Raw genomic sequence first — 25,399 nt, forward strand, 5'->3', positions numbered from 1 at the left:
ATTGCTGTCTTGCTTTATTGGTATCGGACCCTGAGCCTCAACTTCTTACTATTGGAATTTTGCAGTTCTTCATGATGAGCTACTAGCTTTAAATCTTTGCTTCTTGCACACATGATCTATATATGGATCTCTCAAATGTCTCTTTAACAGTATCTGTAAAAAGAAGAAACAAAATAAATGACATGGTTGCATCCTTCAGCCTCAGACTGGAAGATTATCAAAAACTTCGATAGTCATGAGTGCTAATAACAAGTCTGGACATCAAGGACACAAAGATGAATCAATAAAAGAATGCTATCTTGTCGAAAGAAAAAAAAAGAAAGAAAAAGGTCCACATGCTTCATCATATTCCTCATCATATTTCTTATATAACAGTTTATTTCCAAAGAAAGCAATATGTAAGTTATTTGGCATAGGAACATCCTCACTAGTTTTTGGTGAAGAAAATAATACACTAAGTTTAAAAGAAAGCAATCCATTGAGACAACTAAATTTATATTAGTAATGGTCCTTCAGGGACCCATCAAATTTGGCAAGCTTACTAAACTAACATGGTATGGTGACTTGTAGAAGCTCATATTGAAGCTCAAAGATTTTCCTGACAATGCAAAAGTTTAATAATATACGATATAATCTCAAGCATGATGATCCAACAAGGATAAAGCCGAGGTCCGCAATCTCAATGTCGGGTACCATATCGATACTTTAACGATTCGGCACTGTACGGTCGGTACGGTATGGCACACATCTTGTATCCAAATAGTTTTCTAACTATTTTTACAGGTTTTTATCTCAGTAAGCCTCAATACACGTTGGTAAGGTTTGATATAGGTCGGTACGGTTCGGTATAGGTCGGTACTCATCTTGATGTACCTTAGTACACTTTGGTACATATCAGTACGCATATACGAGGCAGTATGGCTTGGTGCGAGGAGGTAACTCGATGCAAGCAATACGGCACAGCCCGAGTGATACAGGGCTTATACCGAATCGAAGTTGAGTTTCATACTAGTTTTCTCTCGGTATGGCAGACCATGGATCAAGCAATTCTATCCATTAGATTCTTCATCAAGCATAGGCATGTGCTTTTCAGCAAAATTAGCACTACATTTCATCTTTTTAAAAAAGAGGGCACAGTCTTCAAAGATCAAATCAATGAGTCAAATGATAGTGCAGAAAGAAATGGTCAGCATTTCATGCATCGACCCCTACTAAAGAACTATTTATCCTCTTTTTTCATCAGTGGTTCAAACAAAAAGTTTTCAGCCATGCAATTATGATATCCAGGTCAGTGTACTCTAACATTACAGTCAAAACTATCAGTATCATGTGCTAAAGAAGCCAGAACTTTGGAGATGACTCGGCAGTGACAGAGCTAAGTATTGCTGAAGATACTGTACATGGTGCTGGATCATGCAGCATGAACGAACTATGTCACCTATAAGCAACAAGGTGACTGGTAGAGGCAGGAATAAGAGAATACGGTAAAACAGTTCTTCATTAAGTAATACTGGCAGCGAGTAATTATGATGACAATTCATGATATGATGTTCTGAATTGTTAGATAGTATAAAACAGTGATAGTGGTCAGATTTAGATACAAATCGGAAATTATCTGGTTACAACAGGAAAAAAACACTAAAAATTATTTCAAATAGTTAATTTTTTCCCTTGTCAGATAAATTTATAGGCCTTGTAGTTTTTATTTGCATATTTTTCAGAGCGCCTTCCTAAGTTACTTTTGGCAAATAATTAAAGTTGAAGCTATCATGTGGTGAATTTATTCAGTTTGAAAATAAATTAAGAAACATGAAACTAGTCATAACCCCTGAGTTTCCCCTTACAGGATCAGCCCAAGACTCAACACCTGTTAATAAAGCGTTAACTGAGTCCTCTACAAACAAGCAGTGTAACACCATCAGCATACATCTTTGTTTAAAGCAAAAAGTGAGAGTTCAGAAAACTTCATTAACTTTACGGTCACTGTTTTTTAATCATTTGAATATAACCATGGATCCAACTAACCCAACAGACCTCCACTACATAAGGAGATATTGAAAACTCATATAAAAATAGAAAAAAATTGGAAAGGTGAGCCAATCTACTATTGTTATGAATATTGAAAGGAACAAAAAGTTAAAATAAAAAAGAAAAAGAAAAGAAAAGAAAAGAAAATTGAAGCACATGAAGGGGGGTGGTCCCAATGCACAGGGCTCTTACTATTGTAAGGTCTAGGAAGGGTTAGATATATACAGCCTTACCTCCACATGGGAAAGGCTGTTTTTGTACTTCGGAAACTATGATCGCCAAGCCAAAATGGAAACAAACTTACTATTATACCAAGGCTCGCCCTTTAAACTAAAGCATGTGAAGGAAAATTTTAAAAAATAAATAGCTCATTTATCAACAATAAATCTCTAGTTAAAACTAAATGACCATTGCAATAAACAAGGGCTAGAAAGTTTCTCAACATGATTGCTTACCTACCCTCTCAGATATGACTATGTTGACCATCTGAGTACTTGCAACTTCAAGATGACGGATTGCTATCTTTGTCGAAAATATAATGTTCCTACTTCCCACGTGCATCAAATTGTTCAAAAGATAGAAGCATACTAGTTAATTTCAATATGAAAAACTTACTTCAAATTAAGAGGCAAAATTTTGATTTCATTACATATTTTTCTAGTCAGCTACTTGCCGATTACATCCCTAAAATTTAATTATTATATATTGATCTAATGCATTAGGAAAAAAAATCTTAGTGATAGGATTAAAAAACAACAAGGAAAGCAAGAGAATGTTGATGTCCATGTATATTTTCAGCTTAGAGTACGAGAAAAATCTCTATGACGCTCAATCTAATGACCTCCTTTATATAGAGGTTCTCCTTATCTTTAAAAAGGTTGAAGCCACAATCTTTAAGTATTTAATAGAATTGATATCCATCAAGTGAAGAAGCCGATGCACCTCTTTATGTCGAAGATGCACAGCTACAATTTGGCATGTGGTATGCTTCTATTCATGAACACAGCGATGTGGTTCACACTATATAGCCAAATGCACTTAAGCTTAGCATGAAATTGGTCAAAAGGAGTAAATGCAATATGCAAGTTATTACTAAGCAATATAAATACATGAGCAAGCCTCATTTGCTTTAAATTCAAATTCATGGTGAATGTTACAATGGATACAATATAGCCAAAATGGGATGTTACGACCGATACCATACCATTCTGACACAAAACCAACATCGATATGGGTGCTTGAATGCAGAAACCCTGTATACCAGTACGTACATACTCCCCTACCAGCCCATACCAGTGCATACTAACAATTTTTCATTTTTTTTTCCGAAGCTCTCAAATTTGGTACGTACAGTTGGTCTACAGTTCCAACGGAAAAATAGTACAGGATTCAATACCAGTATTTAGAACCTCGGTTTGAAGCTTGACAATGTATGGCTTAAGGTCAAGGAAAAGGGAAAAATATATGATGAAATTATATCAACCAAGGGTTATCTCCAAAGATCTGCTGTTCTTTTACTAGAAAATGGAAGAGTTGCCTTGAGACATATTCCTGCACCCCTATGAAGTGCAACTCCATATATTCTTCCGACTTCATATGGAACCCGCAATTCTCCGAAGTGCACAAAATCATGTTCATAGTATGCATGACATATATTAAAATATTCTAATATATCATTAAAAACTTTGATCATATGAAACTGCAAAATCTATAAGCATTTAAAAGTTGCAGCAAGGAGAGATCAGATTTAGTAACATTAAAGATCACATTAGTAAATACATACCTAAAGCATTGCCAACCTCAATTCCTTTGAATGCTAAAATTGAAGGATCTAGCTGTAGCTTGTATTAAATGGACTGCTTCTTAATATCCTTTCAAATGCTGAAACATGAAGGCTTTCTGTGTGAGTCATTAACTCTTAGAGGATTCTATAGAATAACTTATACGAAAAGATTAGAATAGAAGCATTTGCAGTAAAAACAACGGATGAAACAACATATGAACAATCAAGAGTTTCATTAAGTGTTTAACATTAGATTAATATACATTAAGATTTGCCTAAAAGATATCCTACCAATTTCCTCTTTCAAAGGAGGCCCATAACCTATTAGGACTTGGTTTATTGTCCATCTTCATAGTAAAGACAGAGTTATATCTTTGAGAATCAAGTTCATATTGGATATACTATATACTAAGATGTTACCTTTATGGACTTCCTAGTGGTTCTAACATAGGTCACAATTCTACAACAAATCAAATTCGTATGAGCAAAATAGTGATTAAATTGTGAAACTCCTTAGTTTGTTTAGAAATTGGGGTCTGTAACATCGTCATTGGCGAAATGGTCCTACCAAGGCCAAATGTTGAAATGGTGAAAGTTCATATTTCACAAAGTTTTAGAGCAAAAAGTACCATAATATTGTTTGATAACAATGTAAGATATGATATGAAAATCCAAATGTCTGATAAAATAAATTTGAACCCCAAAATGACAATCCTAGGTCAAATCATTATTTTTCTAATTTTTTTTATCTAGGCCTGATGCATCAACACAAGGTTCACCCTTGTTTAATAGACTATGAATTAAGCCTTTTAAAAAGGTGAGGGGCTTGAACCAATTCAAACCGGTGTGAACCAAGCAGTTTGCACCGGTCCCACTCCAAACCGCCTAGTTTGGGGTGGTTCGGAGCGGTTCAGGGGGATTTCAAAATTTAGAGCCGAATGAATCTGATTCCCCACCAGTTCGGTTCGGTATGGGGTGAACCGAGCAATTCGGCTCGATTCGGCATACCTTGCATTAACATCCTGAAGTCTTCCAGAAACATACAAATTCCAAGTTTGTCCTTAAAAAAGAGCTTCTCAAGAATTAAAAAAAAATCAAGCAAAATTTGAAAAAACAAAACATGCAAGTACCAATACATACAAAAAAGAAAAACTCTAGCCCCATAAAATAATTTCAACCATAACTCAAAAACCAACCCTACTTTTGGCATGGTTCCATCTGACATTGACATGTTTGAGTCTTGCTTTTGGAATTTTCGCTAAAACTTCAAGGAATGTTAGGGGGAAGCAATTTGGTCACCTTCAAATGTGATGTTGCATGACTACATCCTAAAACTATAGTTTCAAGAGGAATGTTATCATATCCATTACTATGAAACTGTGGTTATTAGCTTAAAATCACCATTTGTTATTCATACTCTACTTAAATCAATAAAATAGAACTTTCTTCAGAATATGTTATGTATAAATCAAGCATCCTAATTTTATTCCAACTTCAAACGCTGTGGAACAGATTTTTGCCTTTGTAGAAAGCACAAAGCCAGGAAGAGCCACATACCTGCTACTGTATAATAGCAACTCCTAAAGTTGGCTACATAAGGCCGGACTTTAGGAGTGACTCTCTATAACTCCAATAACAATTTTGGGAGAAAAAAAAAACTTGCAGGGCCCACATCATTATGAGGAGCCCGGAATAACTAAATTTTTTTCTTTCCTTGTCCCTTTGCTCCCACCCAGCATGCCCTAGGCAGCATTTTTTTTACCTAAAAAAACATGCTGACTATGTGCATGATAGTAGTGGATTTGAATAAAGACCACACAAAAGTGGAATCAATTTTTTTCAAATTTGAACCTCCAATATGATCTAGTGGATGAGGACCCAATTACAAACACCAAGTGCATGGTTATAGAGACGGATTTCAGTTGCACCAACATGTGCATATATGGAAGTGCTAAAATTATGGTAGATTCACAAAACAATATTGGGACTTTCCAAGCATGCATTGTTCCATATCTAAAACTAAATTAAATCAAGGTTTCTAAATACCAGTGAGATGACAAGGTGTCCCACCATCACAAATGTTGGGACAGAGCTGTCCCGAATGATGGTACAAGACGAGTCAAGAAATTGACTAGGACAAGACAGAACATCAACCATCCAACATTGATACACGGTCCATTCCACAAAAAAATCGGGATAGCCCAATCCCACAATGTTTAAACATTAGATGTAATAGGATTAACTTATAATATCAACATCAATTAATAAAAGAATAAGATTCTTGCCAGCCAACTTTAGAAAATTATGACTATTGGTTATTTCTTACACAAAGTGCATCTTGGTTTTCCATTACAATAATGACACCATTGAGGTTTTTTTTTTGACAAGCCTTCAATATCATTCCAGAAGGTGTCATTGAGATAAAAGTAATCAAACAAATTTAACATAGTATATGGTTTTGGAGACTCCATGTACATGATAGCCATTACTTGGTTACTTGATTAAAATTCAGACCAAATTGTTCAACTCAGCAGCGGTCTCAAACCCTTGACTTAGCTTAGCCTAACCACATGAACATCAAATTTCAACACGAAGCACGATATTAAGCCTATGATTTTTCTAATAGACTCATTTTTCCTCTTTGGTTGGTCTCTCAGAGGCACAACAGCTAAAAGTATCAATCTTGCTAGAAATGTCAGTTTAGGGCCTTTACTTTTCCTCATTGAAGGGTCAATTACCAAGTAATGGTTCTTTAGAAAGGTCCTCCATTTTGGTTAAGTTCATATGGATCCCCACAATTCCATAGAGGGCTAGCATGGGATTGGTTTGACTATTTATATAGTGGAGTTATTGGGCTCCTCAGACATCACAACTACTAAACTTCCTAAAGTGTTAGTCATCACCTCCATGTTATTGCCTTTAGTTGGATAAGTCCCCTAATTAACTACATCTCCATAAAATTAGGCAAGCATCCTCCATTTGAAATCTCATGGTTTACATGAGATATTGAAAGAATCATTTCCATATATATGTCCCATGAGATTACTTAGCATAACATACTGAGATGGTAGCATTCATAGCATTTATTATCTTAATTGTCACTCTAAAATCTAAACCATGGTAAACATTCAATATTGAAGCTTTGAAAGAAACATGGATGGGGCCTCTCTTTAGCATACAGATTATGAGAATCTAGGTGAAGTGGTTGAGGTTAACAAAAATAATAATAATCACCGAGCACAAAGTCTGTGATGATCTCATTCTTTTTCCCTTGAAATTGACATGTTCATTCCTCCACATTCCTATAATTCAAAACATTTTATATTTCCTTATATGAATCTATGCATACAAATATATAATACAATACAATATATAATACAACCATAACCATCAAGCCATTCACCAACTATTTGGCATAGTCTTATGGATCCTCATTCGCCTAGCATTCCTAGCTTCAGCTACCTTTAGCATTGCTTATGGTTTACTTTTTTTCTCTTCTTACTACTTTTATCCATGTAATCTTTGGTTTCCCAGCCTCTTCCAGCAACTTCAACAAACTTGAAATAAGCCCTTCTTCATACAGCCCCTTCAAATCTTCTTTATACATGACCATGTCATCTAAATTGATTTACCATTACTTCCTCCATAACTTCTTCAGATCTTAAAACTCCTATAATGTACTAAATTCAAAACAGCCAACATTGGGTTAATGTTAGGTTGATAGGCAAGCCAATTGTTAAAGGTAGTTCAAGCTATGAAATGGATGAGAACTATATACATATAAACACACACCTCCATTTATTATATATACATCTGCAAATAAGTATGTTTATTCAAGGAGAACAAAACACATGAGTCATATATTAGACTCTCATCCTTCAGCTCCTGCCTTTTTTATTCTCACTGAAGATGCTCAAAGTGTCCCGGTGATAAATAGTTTGGCGCTAATATTACAGTTCTTGTAGTATCTCATCTACTATCTTTCAGAAACTATCTAGTTTATGACCTGATGTGATTGCATCAAGATGCAAATGGCACCACAAATATGGGTCAAAATCTATCAGCCCCTGTGAGTACTCAACCTGCAAACATCAATTGGAAGTAGTGTGACTAATGGAGGACTCCTAGATTCCAATACATAATCCTGCTTTGCCATCTGCATATTGATGATATCACATCATAAGGTGAATAAATGTGATTCCAATATTTTCACAAAAATTTAGTGGCTAAAACCAGCTAACATATTTATAACAGCTGGCAACAATAATATACCACATGAAATGTTAGCATAGTCCTTCATTGACGCTGATCATTGAGGCTTTAAATAATATCTTGGAGTAATGTTTCTTTGATAAGATTAATCATCGAGGCCCTTTCTATTGCCAAATGCACCTGTCAGATAGCATCTTTCATTATCAGTGTTCCCTTCATACATGTTGGAAGCAACTCTAGAATAGAGCAACTTCTGTCTCGTTCCTTGATGGAGGACATCTTTCGAACTTATGGAGTGTAACACAGCTGTTCGTGAGCCTTGTGCTACTCATCAAAGCACAAGCGAGGTCTTAAGGCAATGGTTATGCCACTAGCAAAAAACATGATTCATAGAAAGTAAACTTCAGCCTTGCTGTAACCTTCCTATAGCAACCCAAAGATGGGGAAGGAAGCAAAAGGGCAAGAGTATATAGCTTCTAGTTGGCTATGACATTAGCATGGTGAGCTGAAGTGAGAATTCATTCCTTTTTATATGTTTAAACAAAAGAGGTTGTTTTTAGTACTATTATCAAGTTTCCTATTTTATAAAAAAAATAACGTGCCTTTTCTTTCGATCAAGCTTTGTTCAATAAAGAAACCATAAAGCCTTTTTTAATATATAAACACAAAAAAAAGATAAACATGGTCAATGAATGTAAATATATTCATAAAGCTGACCCCAACTACTTGGAAAAAGGATAGATGATTGTGATTGAGTAAGTGTAAATATATAAAAAGAAATTGCACACAAACTTTTTTACAAAATGTCCAACACTGTTAATCTACAAACAACATGATGCATCATATCATTAAAATAAAAAACAAAACATAAATTAAAAATTTCTATAAATACAGCACATAAAACTTTCTGCATCCTCAACTGTCCACGATGTAGCATTGCCGCTCATCATCTCAACCATGCCATTCACAGTCTCATAGTTTCATTCTAAATTAAGAATTGTTAATCTGTCATCTGATAAAAAAAATCAAAGAATAAAAATTAGAAGACAAGATTAACTCACAAACACATATTAGTACTGCCATCCATCTTATGTGCATAAACCTAAACAAACAGCTCAACAATGCATATACTAGGAAAAAAATAGCCTAGCAACATAAATGGGGTACACGTGCTGATATGCATTCACAAAAAACTGGAATATGATACATGCTGATTATAACATATAATCAAGGTTCTAGCTTTATAAACAAATAAAATCAAGGTTATCCTATTTCCGGTAAATGGAAATAACACCTAATCTCCTAAACTATTATCCAGAGAAGCTGCATGTTCTTTTGTAAGCAAATGTAGGTACTGAAATATTTATCATCCAAACAATAACGATCTTCTTTGTTGCCAGCATATCAATATTGGATAAGTGATGCTCAAATTTGAGGTGCTTATCATTGACCTCCGTTCTAGGTTTCTAATCTTGTTCTTTCATGATCACCAACAACATTTCTCTACTTGGTTTGACACAACCTGCCAATTCACATGCAAACAAAATTATGCACAAGTTGAATGAAGTCGTAAATTGAACATTCAGTTCAAACTGACATGGAGTTAAACTTGTCCCTGACCTGAAACATTAGGACAGTACAGTTTGGCCCCTGTAGTCTTGTCGCAGACCCGGATCATCAACACGGAAAACAAAAAACCTTTGCCTCAGAAACTCAATCCAGTCAGGCTTAGACCTGATATCAACGCCCACTACCCAGTTGCCTGAATGTTTTATCTCGCTAAAAACTTTAGTCAACCATTTTCAACCACAAATGAAATAGATTATTATACTGCCATGTTAAATGTTCTTTGTGTTTCAGGTATATATGACCTCACAAAATAGGTCATGTTTATTCCCAAGAATGTTTATTAACACACATCACTTACATATAAGCATCAAAATTTAATCAACTCGAGCACTAACACAATACTATAACCAGAAATGATGCGTTGAATTTCTGTTTCAGACCTAAATTTCAGCAACTTGTTGCCACAAAAAGTCATAACATGATTTGACTCTTTCCGATAAAACCCAGCTGCAATAATATTACAAAATTAACTATTTGATACCATGAAATGGTTCAGTTCAAGCATGTAGAACAGGCAAAGCAGGCGACTAATGAATGAAAATATGAAAAAACCTAGCGAACCCTAACGCGAACCCTAGCGACGCCATGCTGCCACCTCTCCCGAGGCCCAGGATGAAGCGTGGCTTCGGGTCCTACCACGGCGAAGCAAAGGAGGAAAGAAAGAAGGAGAAGGGGGAAGAGAAGCAAGGGAAGGAGGGCAAGAAGAAACCAGGAAGAGAGAGAAGATCCTCACCCGTGGGGCCGCTGGAGGTAAGAAAAGTCGATCGTGACCACCGGAGACTCGCGGGATCCTGGTGGCTGAGACGCCCTCGGCGGCGCGGAGCTGACCGGAAGCAGAAGCCTGTGTTTCGAAGGGAGGACCGGGCTGGATACATATAGCGTGCCGTGACGATGTCGCCGAAGCGGTCATAAGAACGAGATTAACTTGTCAACATGTCATAGATGGGTTGTCAAATTTTTTTATTTTGTTAAGGAAAGAATAGAGAGGGATGAGAAGAACCTCACCCATGCAGCAATTTTCACGGAGCCTTCTCCCACCCATGTAATACTACCTAAGTACCGACAAACTAGATAGCAACTCCACCGGTGAAATCTTAGCCCCGTTCCAATCGTGCTACCACTTCGATGATGAGATTTATCTTTTTCACATTTACATTTTAACTCCTAAAATTTTATAACTAATATTTAAATATTTTTGATTTTTTAATAGAATAAAAACTTTATACACAAAAAAAATTTAGCATAATATAACGCATCATGTTTGTATTTTTTCGTGTCTTGTACAGATTTGGGAGGGAGGAGTGCCCACCCCCACTTCAAGCCAAGCCTGCCATTGTTGGCCTCCAGGTCTGGTCCATCTCCAAAGCCTCAACACTCCAATTCTTTCTCTAAGAAAAGCTCTAAACCTTTTCTTCTCTTCCTCCCAAGCCCTCTCCTAGTGGGCGGACAGGATCCTCCACCTCAACAAATCTAGTAATGTGATCTGCTTCAATCACGGTCTTTGCCCTGCCAAGTCTGGCTACGATGTCTATGTTGTCGCCGACGGCCTTTGTCCTCCCTCCCATAATCCACCGTCGACACCTAGCTATCTTGTTACGCCTCCAATTCCAAAATCATAATTTGAGAGCATAACAACCGTCATATACTCATAAAAAATGGCCCTATAAGGGGCGTTTAGTAACCCAACATGATTACTATGGTGATCTAAGATCTCCGGTGATCCGAATGCTGAAGTGATTTGATCCCTAGTAATCTAAGATCAATATGTTTGGTAGGCCATCGTCCAGCGAAGAAAGATAGGCAAGCTCGGGAGGGAGGCTAGCGAGAGCCCACCCCACCGTGGGGAGCACAGAAAGGGCCTCCAACCGAGGATCAACAACGCTACGGCCATGGATCCACCGGTAAATGGCCGTTCCCTCCTCCTCTTCTTTTTCTACTTTTTTTTGTTCTTCTTTTCTTCTTCCTCTTCTCTCTTCTTCTTTCCCTCTTCTCCTTTTTCTTCTTTTTTTTTTTTCTTCTTCTCCTTTTTCTTCTTTTTTTTCATTCTTTTCCTTTCATGATTCATCAAATCTCCCCTCTTTTTCCGCAAAGCAAGGGAAAGATCTTCCTGTCGAATCGCTCGGAGGAGCCCGGCCGAGGCCGATGATGCCCACGACCAGTCAGCAACGCCCGCAGGACGGCTGCGGCAAAAAAAAACATTTTTTTTTCGTGCCCACAGCTTTGAATGATAGTTTGGTCAACATCAGATCACCATGCTCTGATGATGTTGGAAACCCATCCTCAAGGACGGGTATTCAATCACCAGACTCAACGATGATTTGAAAAGTGAGGTGATTCGATATTACCGCCACAAAGGATTACTAAGATATAACCAAACACGATAATTTTATCACCTTCATCCGGATCACCCTTCATTCTGAAGTTATCACCCCATACCAAACGCCCCCATAAAGATGCAAAACTTTCCTCTTATCAGTAAATTATCTAGAAATCATATAAACAACTAGACTATCAAACAAAATATCATATATATTCATACAAACCACCAAAAGTTACAAATAAGGTTCTTCTTCCGAATTTACAACTCAAAACTTATAATATTTAAGTTATTTATACATAAGCCTCAAGCAGACAATTAACATACACACTGATTAAAACTAAGCTTAGTTTAACTACAGAGCCGATTTTGCCTCTATTTGCTCTCCCCAAAAGTTGAAACCAGCAAATTCCTTTGCTCCTGGATCTGAAAAAAAAAAAGAGCCTTACAACTCAGCAAGAGACAAATCTACTTTATAAAAATGAATCAAGCCAGTATTAAATATTTATCTCAATTAAATTATAAAAATAAAGAATGTATTTTTTCTGCTTGGAAAGAAGACAGCTACAACGGAATCAATCATCTGGATGAAAGACATTAACATATTGTATTATCTCAAGGACCTCTGGGTGGTTCTTTTTTTGGGGTGGGGCTCATTCTGAGAAATCTTCATGGATAAGTACGAGATTTGTCTACAAGGGTTCCGCCTGAAACCTTTTTGGTTAAAAGTGCAAGTCTATTTTCCAGCTCTTTTCTTTCAACAATGAGGGTAATTATGGAATTTCTCTGCAGCTAGCTTATATTGCTCTTTTTGTCTTGAAACCAATACTTATTAATCAGATGTAGCAATAAGATATAAAAGAAAGGCATAAAGAACATACCAAATCATATAGCAGCTTCAAGGCTACAGCAACCTCTTCGGCTTGTTTACAGTAGCTAGATTAAAATCTTGATGCTGTCTGAAAAATTCACTGCAGAATAAAATGCACAAAAAGGATAACATTCTCTGCCTTGCTCTACTTCTGCTTGCTTTAATCATTTCTTCATGGTCTACAGATGGGACAAAACATACTCCTACAAAGAAATTATTTGAGGCCAAGAATAATATTACCAACTTTATTGAGGAATAAAATCATTATCTGTTGAGAGATGGTTATCCTTGCAACAACCGCTGCAACTGTCGAAGCATGCATCAGAACTTTCCATAAGGTGAATTATGCTATTCCTCTATTGTATCACCCGATAAAGCAAAATCAAAAGAGAAATTTAAAAATTACAAATAAAAAGTTAATTTCTGCTCCATAGTACAAGGTATGTTAAACAAAGTTGCTCGTTTTATCAGATAATTTAAATGCTTATCAGTGAATTGTTCTTGACTTCCTCTTATTCAAGATGACAGCAAGATATCATAAATTTCAGAATGAAACAACTGATGCCAATGATTTTCATTGATGCATCTCTAATAGGATAAAAGAAACATAATATGAAGTCCAAGACATTTCACAATGCTCTTTAACTTGATAATAATGCATGACCATCTCTCGGCAGCCTACTAACAAAATCTCCTTGTTGATTTAAGTTCTTTCGATAAGCAATGAAATATGCTGAAAGACAATCAATCTGGAATCAGTAGTATACCATGTACAAAGTTAACAGTCATATGGAAAATGCTGATATAATGTTACTATAGCTTCAAGGCAAGAAATCCAATATAAGACATGAAAATGATGCACGCTATATTACCTAGACACTCCCGTTCAGCTCCAAGAATCCATTTCAAATGCTAGGATACTTACCATTTTTTTTAATTGCAGCTTTTAAAAATTGGCAGTGAGTTTGACCCAGTGCAATATGTTAAAAGTGAGCTTTTGTCCTTTTCCAAGAATGTAGATGTTAAAATAATTGTGCAAAACAACTATTTTAAATTCTCTGGCTAAATAGGAAGTTCGGGTGATAAACATGATTATAGAAGACTTTAGCAAATAATATGCTGCTAATCTTTTGTACTATTTAACTATATATTTTTAGTTTATTTTTTTTTTTTACATACCCCCACATCTCCTTTTTAACCTTTTTGTCAAGTCAAATACCTAGAAATGCATTCAAGTCCAACTCTCATGTCCATGTCCATGCAACAATGAATATAGACAGTATGGATAAAATGATGAAAAAGGTTCAGTCTTTTACATCTATAAGCATTTTTTAACAAGTTATTTATGTTTATATGCTTGCTTCATATCGATAATTCTAATATTTTTGTTTTCAGCTCCTGCCATGTCAACCTTCTGGACATGACAAAATCCAATTCCCACGTTCATCTCCTTGCAAAACTATTGCTGGATTGCAAGGATCAACAAAAAAAAGAAAGAAATGCATGCTTGACTTCTTGTTATTTACAAGCACATGCATCTTTCTTTGTATGCATGCATATAGAGGCCATTTGTTTCAATTGAAGTGAATGCCTAGACTAAAGTCCATCCAAAAGTGACCACTTCCAAAATGTTTGTTTTGTAATCAGATGGGTCAAGCAGCAAGCTAGCTCATCATTAGTTTTAAATCTGGATGATTTGTCGGACAATAACTAGTATGTGATAAAACAGAAGAAAATAATTGATTTTAATTGTTAAGTAGTTATATCAGGTTGATTAATGGTAAATAACAACATACAGGAAAAGAACCATAAGGAAATTTACAGGTGAACTTTTCAAAATAAATTGAACAAAGAAGGAAGTCAAGCATTCAAGATTATAAAAGTAAAACAAAACTTTAACATTTAAATAATGAACAAGACAGGAATTTTACATGTATCAAGTGACAGATAAAAAAAATAGATACACCTTTACTTCCACATCTAAACCATTTATTACTACTCATATGGTAACTACCCAACAAGTAGTCCAGTGAATGATGTGGAAGTTACAATAACTCATCATTAAAACTGTTTGGTTAACTAGAAGGCACAGTTAAATACTTTCCTTCACAAACATTAGTAAAACTATTGAAAGGTTAATCTAATATTCATCAACGTCATGAAAATATTTATTGGTAATCAGTCTCCACGGTTCCTTTATCTCTTCATGCTTGCTAATACTGGTGCCCTTATTTAAACTTGAAGCATCACGAATACGTTCTTGCCAGATAAAGCGTCAAGATGTAATCTTGAGATCAGGTTTGTTATAGTGCTCAAAAATTCAGATATGAGGATTGCCTTATGTATTAGCTTTACTTTCCTTTTATAGTAATTTTTACGTACTTGGAGTTATGTTGCATTTTAAGTATTTAAGTGAATAATATGTACTGTATAAAAATTTTGTACACCAACATGGCCATACATATAAATGCATGGTTTAGGATGCAAGATTTGTTCAGATAGGTCAAAAATGTTTTTTGAATGCACAAAACATGTTCATGAATTATTATTATAAGGCATCCAAAATATGGAAAGGGACAAGAATTTCCCCAATGTACATGTAGGCACACCCAAGCATCCCTCACATCCTCCCTTCCTCCTTTTCTTCTTGTTGAATGTAATGGCAATGGTGCCAAATATCCAATTCCATTGTAAATCCCAAATAACTCATATATTTGTATATGATCAGAGTTAGGAATGTCCAATAGGAAAAGAAAAGGAACAACTATTATAAGTATAATTGTACTGGTTTTACTTTTATGTAATTGCACTAGATTTACATAAACTGCCATCTATATTTGGGATAAGGAGATGAAAGGAAAATCTACATTGTGGAGATAAGCCCATGGGTGGTCTGCATACCAGCAAAGTCAGTCTGGAGATCACTAGCTCTATAACAGGCCCTAATAGATCTAGAGCATTGATCCTTATTATTTTTCACTCCAGTGTATACATGTTTATGCAAATCGCTAGCATTGAATGCAAAAAATGTTTTTGGTTGATATTACTGATGGGCCTTCCAAAAAAGGTGTTCAAGCATCGAATCTAAGATGCTTGTTATTGGATAAACATTCACTAATATGTCTGTATCCTTCTAAGAAGATTCTGAGATTTGTTTAGTTCTGAGAATCATGCTGAATTTAAGGGATCAAATGAAACGTAAAACAGAACAGTTCTAAAAAAGCACAGATATTTGCCATTGAGACACATTTGCTGATGTCTAAGGGAAAAAAATGTCATGGGTATGGCAATAATAGGTATATATGAAACAGCATGTTAAATCTAACAATATGAATGCTAAACCACAAGAAAAAACAATTATGATATTCATATGGCAATGAAGAATTGGTCGAATCAGTGAAGGCCTAAAAAAGTGCAGAGACTGCTTGCTTGTGGATCAAGTAGGGAAACACCTTTTCCAATTTTCATCCCTTCTCTACCTTCTAATATTTCCAGTCCCTGACATGCATAATTCTACAAATACTGTCATCTTTTCATTTAGTTCTTTCTTTAAGTTTGGGAAGCAAGAAAAATGCTTCTGCCAATAGTGAGAGGGTATTTATCAAGTAATATAAATAATACAAGCATAATCCAGCAATATAAATAATACAAGACCCATAAATTTGGTTACAGTTTTGACAATTTCAGATTAAGTAAAAATAAGAGGAAGATAAAATAAGCCAAAAAGATATAACATAAGATTTGGACCATTTTATCTTCTTTAAGATCTATAAACTTCCAATTTTGGCATTTTCAAACTGATATCCTGAAACCATGAAAATTTATATAATCTTTTTAAAACCAATAACAAAAGCTAAAGAATTATATTACATGTATTTTTCAGTGATACTCAAATTATTGACCACTTAAGCTCAGATATACGCATGCAGAAGAAAATGCACTAACGTAAAACAGCATATGAATATGAACTTGACACACGCATATACAGAAGAAAAGATACTAACGTAAAACAGGATATGGATACGAACTTGATACACAAAGACATGGATGAAAACATGCTAGCATAAAACAGAATATGAATATGAAATTGATGTAAGAACTACCATCATACTAGGTATCAAGAACCATATAGAACGCATAAAATATAACATATGAAAAAAAAAACTTCAATTAGATAAACTTCATATAGATGCTAATATAATTTCAGTTGATAGCCAACAAATCAGAGAGCAGAAGACAAATAGTTATTATAAGGCTTGATGGTTATGGTTTCTATTATCTAGCAAATCAGATATTAAATTTTGTGAATCCACCATCAACAAGCTCAATGTACCACAAAAACATCTTTTCAACTCTTCCACATTAAAAAAATATCAAAATACCAAAAAAATCTCTTACATTAAAGAAAATGTCTCTTTTCTTGAATTTATTAGACATAAAGCCCCAAATGCTTCCAATATTCTAAACTACAAAAGTACATATTTAGTTATAAGAAATTGCTTTCCAGATGTTAGATTTAGCCCCCGATTGGGGGAGCTTTTGGAGGGCCAAAAAGCACTTTCTGGCCCTCCAAAAGTACTTTTGGATGAAAAAGAGTGTTTGGTAAAAATTTCAGAAAACTGTTTCAGCTTTCCCAAAAAGCTCCAATTTGAAGTTTTCCTAAAAAATTGTTTTGAGTTTTGTCGGAAAGCTATTTTTTTGACCAAAATACCCCTCATTTAAAAGTCCTTTTTTTCTCCCAAAACTCTCATCCCACCGCCTCTTCCTCTCTCACCCATCCCCCCTCCCTCTCTATCTTCTTCTTTCTCTCAACGCCGCTGCCCCTATTTCTTCTTCTTCTTTTTTTTTTAATGTTTTGGGAGGCAACCCGGGCCTACCCACGGTGGGAACCACCACGTCGGCCACCACCCGTGGCCGGCGACCCCTTCGCAGGCCGTCGCAAAGATACCGTGGCGCGCGGCCGGCCCGTGGAGCGGCCAGGCTCGGCCGTGGGGTGGCCGGGCCTCCGCTAGCCGCGGGACCGTGGCGTTCTAGCCGTAGGACCGGGGAAGCGAGCCACAGCGAAGCCCCCATGGCAGCCGGTCATGGGGCTTCGCTACGCCGTGGCCAGCTGCAGCCACGGCCTGACCCCCTCCAGCGGCCGCCGCGAGCGGGCCCCCGTCCGGTGCCGCCAGCCTCGCGGGAGAATAAGAAAGGAGAAGGGGAGAGAGGAAGGAAGGAGAAGAAGAGAAGAAAAAAGAAAAGAAAAAGAAAAAAAAAAAGAAGAAAAGGAAAGAAAAAGAAGAAAAGGAAAGAAAAGAAAAGAGAAGGAAAAAAAAGAAAAGGAAAGAAAAAGAAAAGAAAAGAAAAGAAAATAAATAAATAAATGCAAAAATAAATATGTATATAAATAAATGAATAAATAAATAAATAAGATAATAAATAAATGTATTTTAATGAAATAAAATAATAAATAAATAACTAAATAAAATAAATAAATAAATAAATAAATAAAAAGAAAAATAATAAGTGAGTGGTAAATAATCTGATCTAAATAAATAAATAAAAATAAATATTAGTAATTATTTAACTAATTTTATCATCTAGCTAGAAATTTGTTAGAGAGATAAATGGTCATCGGAAGGGTGAAAAATTAATTTACACTAATAATTATAATATTTTATACATTTATTATTATATTATACTATAAATATAATATTATATTGCATTATATCATAATACATTGATATGTTATGTTAAATAATTTAATCTTATATTAAATTATCCTATAGTATACAATGTTTAGTACTATGTTATAATAATATTATATTATATTACATTAAATATTTTTGTATTAATATATATTATATTTTATTATGCTCTGTTGTATAATACTAGTAATATCCTTTATGGTCATTTTGTCACACAAAAGTACTTTCTCAGTTTGTTTACCAAATAAATGTTAAAGTGCCACAGCACTTTAGAAATATAGTTACCAAATAGCAAACAGCTTTTTATAAAAACTCTACTTCAGAAAGCTCTACTTCAAAAAGTTCTACCACCAACAGCTCCCCCAAACAGGGCCTTAATCATGTGCACGTACCCCTCTTGATAAGTCAGAGAGGGAGATAAAAAAAATTGAGCTTCTTAAGCCAAATATGCTTAAGGAAATGAAGAAACATCCCTAAAATGGCACTAAATATCAATTATAAGGCAAATATAGTATCCATAGTAAATTTTCATCAGTTTCTTCCAAAATTGATTGAAGCCACCACAATAAACCGGATCTAGTTATATTCAACCAAAATTGATGGAATCCAGATCTGAGGGTTACTTCTGGTTTGTTCCAGCGACGAATAAAGCAGTTAAACTTCAAAAGCCATACAAGAAAATGTTAAATGGGAATGATGAGCATTCATGCTTCCTATCATGTGCAACTTATGTGCCCAACATTGTCTAACCCAGTCTCAGGCACATGCTTGCGATGACCAACAAAAAATCTCCTATCTCTTGACAAATGCACCTCCTTGGTTCATCTTTTACAGTCTTTGGAATACAATAATGATGAAGTGCATGACCAAAACTATGTGTTTGTACCAAGTCATAAAAATAAGAAAAACAAAATCTATAATCAGTTGAAGATCAGAACCACAAATATTAATCTCACATATTTATCAGCAATGTCTAATACTACTAAGAGGCAGATTCCACTGATTTGTAAGTAGCCTCATGATTTATGTTTGTAGAAATGTAAAATGTTCAGTTCAGTAGTCTAATGGAATCTATATTGAATAGTTGATTATATATTGTCATGAAAGAAAAATCTCTAATTTACAAACAGCCTCATGACATGTTTGAGCCAGTCCACTTTTCTTTAAGTCGCTAGAACAAAATCCCCACTGATGTATAAAGCCCTTATGAATTGTGTGATGACAAATGATCATAATGGTTCCATAATAGCATGAGAAAAGCTTATGTTGTATTTTGGTATTTATGGCCAACTTGGGGATGGACATAAGAAGGCCATGGTACCAAATTACCATGCAGTCTAGCATCTGGCCTCAGATTTAAGTTATTTAATGATTGGGGCTTATAGACCAAAAATTTAGCTCACAGCTTTGGTTTTGATGGTCAGTTAATTTTGCCCCTGCCCCACATATAAATGCGTATAAAACAAGGCAACCGAGTAAATAACACATGCAGAAGTGTGCATCAATTAGGCACAAGTATGTCAACGAAAATGTTATACATGACCACTCTATTAACCCATCTAGTCACCATTTCACATTGCAGCTCATGACGCATCCCAACTCAGTGACTCATGCCCACCCCCATAAATTGCACCAACCCGCTCCTACCACATTGACCAGTGAATAGAGCACTAGAGACAGTTTATAAAAACATGGCTGGATCATAAGCAATATATGGCAATCAAACATAGGGCCCCAGAAATCAATTCTTCGTTACAATCTCATTCTATACCTATCAATTCCTATATTAGCTTTAGCTTATACTAGAAACCATGCCAAATAGATTAATTAAAAGAGAGTAATGACCTTACCAACTTATGAAGATGGTTTCACCAAGCCATCGACACATTGAAGGAAAATATGTGCCATTAGAAGGTACCCATAGAAAATAATGTACTGGCAAAGGCTTGGCTCAATGATCACCAAACCCACAACAATCTCTCAGAGATCATCTAGTGATCCTTACAGTTTTAACTTACCTGCTGTGATGTGGCAGCACAAATATGGTCACAGTAGTAGTTATTCAACATTAAACCATCAAAAGGCAGGATGTGTAGTCCAGCGAAGAGGGGAAAGGGTGGGGAGGAGGGGGTACGTTGTTTTAGACAAAAGTTTTCAAAAAGGAGACAAGGGATGTGGATGCGTTGCTTGCAAAATAGGGGAAAAGTTGAATCTGAATTTTTTTTCCAAAACCATGTGTAATATGTATTTTGAACAATTAGACAACATTCAAACAACATCTTAGAAATAATATTCCTTCATGGTTTATACTACAGAATTCCATTGACCTGCATGGTTCCTATAAAATACCATAGGAACTAGGCTTGTCCAAGCATATTGCCCTCAATACATATTTCTTCATGGCCGACGCCTTCCAAGTTCGCACCCTACAACCATGCTTGCAGTTCTTCATGCAAGGCCTTTGAATCTTTCATGGAAACTAATAGGGGTTTTTTTAAGGTTATGTAATTTGGCCAGTTTACATGGGAAATCAAATTTAACTGAAACCTAGCTGAAATAGTTCATGTTCTAAATATTCTAAACGTTTAGGTTAGATTTGTAGTTGGACCTTGCTTTGTTGGGGACATTTTTATGATGTTTATATTTGTAACATTTCCTGAGTTGAATTTTAACATATCTTTGGTTAAATTAAGGTTAAAAAACTTAAAATTTTCATTCTTAGGAATGCATAAAAACTTAACTATTATGAACTGATACTAGTTTTGTAATGCATCTAACTGAAATTTGTTGGAGGCATACATCATTTTACTATAACAATAAAGCAACAACGACATTAGAAAAATTGAGTCCTTGCTGTATTTTGTTATATTGGAAATACAATAATGAAAGTCAATTATGCAACATTTGAACAAGAAGGTCAGATACAACTGGAAAAGATTCCATTTGGAAGACTCGCATATGTAAGTACATAGCAAGTTAATGAGCTTAGTACATGTTTAGATATTTTTTTGACTCATTTGATGCTCTTCTCCGAAGCTTTTGCTGAGTGAAACCTCTGAATACACTCACCAGCCTACAGCTCCAAAGAACAACAGTAGGGCTTCTTCCATAGAAAAGATCTTGAAGGTTCTGTCTTCTTGGGAAGAGCCAAGAGGAACAGACCAATTCTGCACAGATTAAACGAAGACACCAATGTCTAAGTTTTAGTGAGATTAACGAAAGCAAATATCATGTTTTGAGTTAAATAACAATCTCTTCCGCTTACCATCCAATCCCATGTCCAAGAGCCCTACAGACAAATAGGCAACCATCACATGTCCTAGAGCCTAACGGTCAACGAGGCTCTACTGGGATCAGACTCTCAGCCTCAAAATTCCAAGAACTACCACCGAGATCAGGGGGTTCATCAAAAAATCAACATTAATACCTAAAATTCTGCCTCATATGTGCATGTTTTTTTTTGGGTTATGGATCTCTTTGAATTCATCTGCAAACAAATAATCAACAAAAAGAATTAGAGCTAAGGATTAGAGCCAAGGCTTCAATCTTTTCTCATGCTACAAGATTTTGAAACATCAAGACGTGGAAGAAACCACCACATATTTCATCATAATAAATGAAATAAAACAGAAAAACAAGAAGAAAAAAAGGAGAAAAGAAAAAATATTAAAAAAAAAAAAGAAAATGTAAGTGTTCCCGGTAACCCAAGCCACAGGCGTAAATCTAGAAAAAAAAAAAAGATCTGTGTGCGAAAAGAGCGGGATCTCATAAAAGAAAAAATCCATAGAATTTGAAAGCTTATTCAGCTAGCAGCAGATCTGTAGTCTGTAGATTGCTTTGACGCACGGAGAGAGCTTACCACCCGTTGTTGGAGGGGAGCGGAGGCTGGGAGGCGGCGGGCTGCGGCGGAGAGGAAGGGCTCGCGAGGCTTTCGGTGTCTTTGGGCGCCTTCCATCGGGAGAAACCGGCTGGTTTTTTCTAGGGTTGTAAATGGATCCGAGACCCGAAAAGTCATTAGATTAATACAAGACCAATACAAGACCTGGGTCAGGCTGGGAAATCGGATACCCGTTTACCCTCAATCGGACTAGACCTTATCCTGGCTCGACCAGTTTGACTCGGACCACATCTCTGGTTGGGTCAGGTGCTATTACGAGTCTACTTCTGGATACGTTAGGATTCGCTCCAAATAATTGGGCAACTTTGGGATATGAGAGATAAAATATGTGGATTAGATAAAAAGTGTCAACGATTTTATTTTCAAATTTTAAAAAGAGTCCGATAGGTTTGAGACGTAGATGAGAGGTGGATAGAGATTGAAAAAAAAAAAGAATTCAACTAATTTGAATCTTTTTTTTTGAAGAGACATTATAAATTATCAATAGAGATAAAGGAATAAAAAGAGGCATACATAGATAATATATCTAGGTTCTTCGTCATGATAAGAGAAACTAAAAATATTCTACTCACACAATTTGATAGATTAAAATATCATATTCCTCTATCATTTAATAATATATATGTGTGTGTGTATATATATATATATATTAATTCCTCGAGTATAGAAGCTCTTAAAATATAGATTCTTATATTATTGCTTTGTAATTATAGCCATATGATAAATCATTCTTTCACTTTACCAGGTTTTTGCATTTTTAGCAAAAATAGAATTAAAATACACCTTTAGTTTGGTGTAGCACGCAACAATATCATCCCTACCCTCCATCTAAAGTGCATAAAAGGTCTATGCTCGATCTCAAGGCATCAAATAGGTAATCAATATGGACTTGAAATCAATTATAACACTTATAGTACGCATTCATAAGCTTCCACGACAGGATATAATATCATTTTGTAAAACCTGATGTTTTATCATGATCTTTTGACCTTAAGATCGATCTTTTTAGCATCCAAAGGCAACAAAGTTACCTGATACCACATGCTTTTCCTTTGGAGTTGTATTCTATTATTTGTTGAATGAATGAACTTTCTTATATATATCTTATCTACTTTATTGATACAATTATTGCCATAGAAATTAAAAGGCTCTAAATATATAATGTGCTCTTCTTCTTAACAAATGAAATGATTTAGAGAAATAATTCAAGGTGATTAAATTCATCCTTGATGCAATTTGGATGCATGTCTAGATAGCACACATCAACTCTATCATCTTATCTATGTGATTCTTGCCCCTCCAAAACTTTATTTTGATCATACAATGAATGCCATATCCTTCTTATTAATGCATAATAAAAAGGGTGAAAAACTGATCAACACTTCCCTTGTCAACCATGAAAAGTTTAAAATCAATGCTTGAATAACATTCAATAAATTTTCAAACAAGTAAGGATATAGATATTCCTCCATAAAGCACATCTCACTTTTGGTGGAGCTATTCATCCTTCTTCTCATTATGCGTGTGAGGGAGGAAGGGAGGGAGGGAGATCATAGTTATTCATCTTTTATGTGACTTTTGGGTCCAAGACTATTAGCAGATTATAATTCCATATATTTAGCCCTCGCCAGTAGCCGCAAAATTCATATTATAAACTAATCTAAATTAGGGGTGCAATTAGGTTGGGTTGGTTCAGTCAGAAACTGACTCGGACCAACTTGATCGAAATAAGTTTTTAATTATTGGAACCATAATTGAACCAATCAATGAAACCTAGCCCAACCCAACCGAACCAAGATTAGGTTGGTTCTTGGGTTATTCCTTGTTTGAAAAAACAAGTAACTTATTAATTTTGTACAAGAATAATGTAATACCTTGTGCTTGAATAAATATAAAACTGAAGCTATCATATAAATTGTTTAATAAAATAATAAAAAACAAAATTCAACATCAATAACTTAATATTTTATAAAAATAAAAAAGTTATAACTTGTCTAATACGGACTATAAATCAACAAATGAAAGCAAATTCTATGTCCATCAACTTAACTATAGGTTTATTTACTCATGTCAAAAAATCAGTTGTGGATCTAAATAGATAAATAAGGGGGAGAGAATTAAGTACAGATGTAGCTAAGATTATTTAAATATTTAGAACAAGTATAAGCACATATTTAAGCAAATCTATCCATCCAAAGTAGAAAGAAAGAAAAGAAAGAAAGGAACTAATGATAATGATGGAAGATCTTTGACCGCACAAGTTCCAATTCAATAAATACTGTGCATGTTTCCGGGCTAGATCAAGTCAGGTCCGGATTACCTGATCCTTTAGCATACACTCGATCTAGTCCAATTGGATTTCAAAAAATTGGAACAAGAATTGGTCGAATCCTACATAAAATCTAAAACAAACCAACCCAATAAGATTGCCTTGATTCGCCACTAACCCATATCCACCCCGAATCCAAACAGAAATCGGAATCCTTCGTTCCAAATTGCGAAAATTAAGGCACGATATAAATTGAGTTTGTTTAAACTTCAAAGAAAGGGGGGGCACCTGAACGCCCCCAAAACTGGTTGGTCGCTACGCCAAGCATCCCTTCGATTCGGGTGGTTCTATATACACCCCCCCTATTGCTCAGGACACCCCCCAAAAATTAAAAAAAAATTAAATACTCTCTACACCCCCCCATTTGCTAAGGACACCCCTAAAAAATTAAAAATTTCTAAATTACCCCCCACCCTCCCCACCCCCTCACCTAAATTGCTCTCTACACCCCCCAAACCCCCCCCACCCCGCTCTTCCCCTCCAAAACACCTCGCCAACGCCCAAAACCCCCCGTTCCCCCTTCTCCCTCTCGTCGCCGGCATTCTCCCGATCTCCGACCACCTCGCCGGCTTCTCCCGGAACCACCTCGCCGGCTTCTCCCGAAATTTTTTTTTTCACGGTTCGTGCTCCGTTCGGCACTGG

The 25,399-nt window shown here is 35.6% G+C and overlaps 2 long non-coding RNA genes across 6 annotated transcripts; both read right to left on the bottom strand.

Moving 5' to 3' along the window:
• Positions 1-6: 6 nt before the first annotated feature.
• LOC120107609 lies at positions 7-10,610 on the bottom strand. 2 transcript variants are annotated; one of them, XR_005509318.1, is made up of 5 exons: positions 10,386-10,610; positions 8,921-9,035; positions 3,812-3,909; positions 2,484-2,572; positions 7-153 (listed from the first exon to the last, which is right to left on the bottom strand). It is a non-coding gene; the product is annotated as an uncharacterized LOC120107609 (long non-coding RNA). The 2 variants fall into 2 exon arrangements; XR_005509317.1 differs by lacking the exon at positions 8,921-9,035 and having other exon boundaries at positions 10,386-10,601.
• A 1,538-nt stretch (positions 10,611-12,148) lies between these two features.
• LOC108511408 lies at positions 12,149-22,503 on the bottom strand. Of its 4 annotated transcripts, XR_003386244.2 has the most exons (6): positions 22,390-22,503; positions 21,796-22,017; positions 21,523-21,697; positions 13,081-13,146; positions 12,851-12,940; positions 12,149-12,395 (listed from the first exon to the last, which is right to left on the bottom strand). It is a non-coding gene; the product is annotated as an uncharacterized LOC108511408 (long non-coding RNA). The 4 variants fall into 4 exon arrangements; XR_001879619.3 differs by lacking the exon at positions 13,081-13,146; XR_001879618.3 differs by lacking the exon at positions 13,081-13,146 and having other exon boundaries at positions 12,851-13,043.
• Between the last annotated feature and the right edge of the window lie 2,896 nt (positions 22,504-25,399).

The sequence above is a fragment of the Phoenix dactylifera genome, unplaced genomic scaffold, assembly GCF_009389715.1.
Source record: "Phoenix dactylifera cultivar Barhee BC4 unplaced genomic scaffold, palm_55x_up_171113_PBpolish2nd_filt_p 000923F, whole genome shotgun sequence".
Lineage (NCBI taxonomy): Eukaryota > Viridiplantae > Streptophyta > Magnoliopsida > Arecales > Arecaceae > Phoenix > Phoenix dactylifera.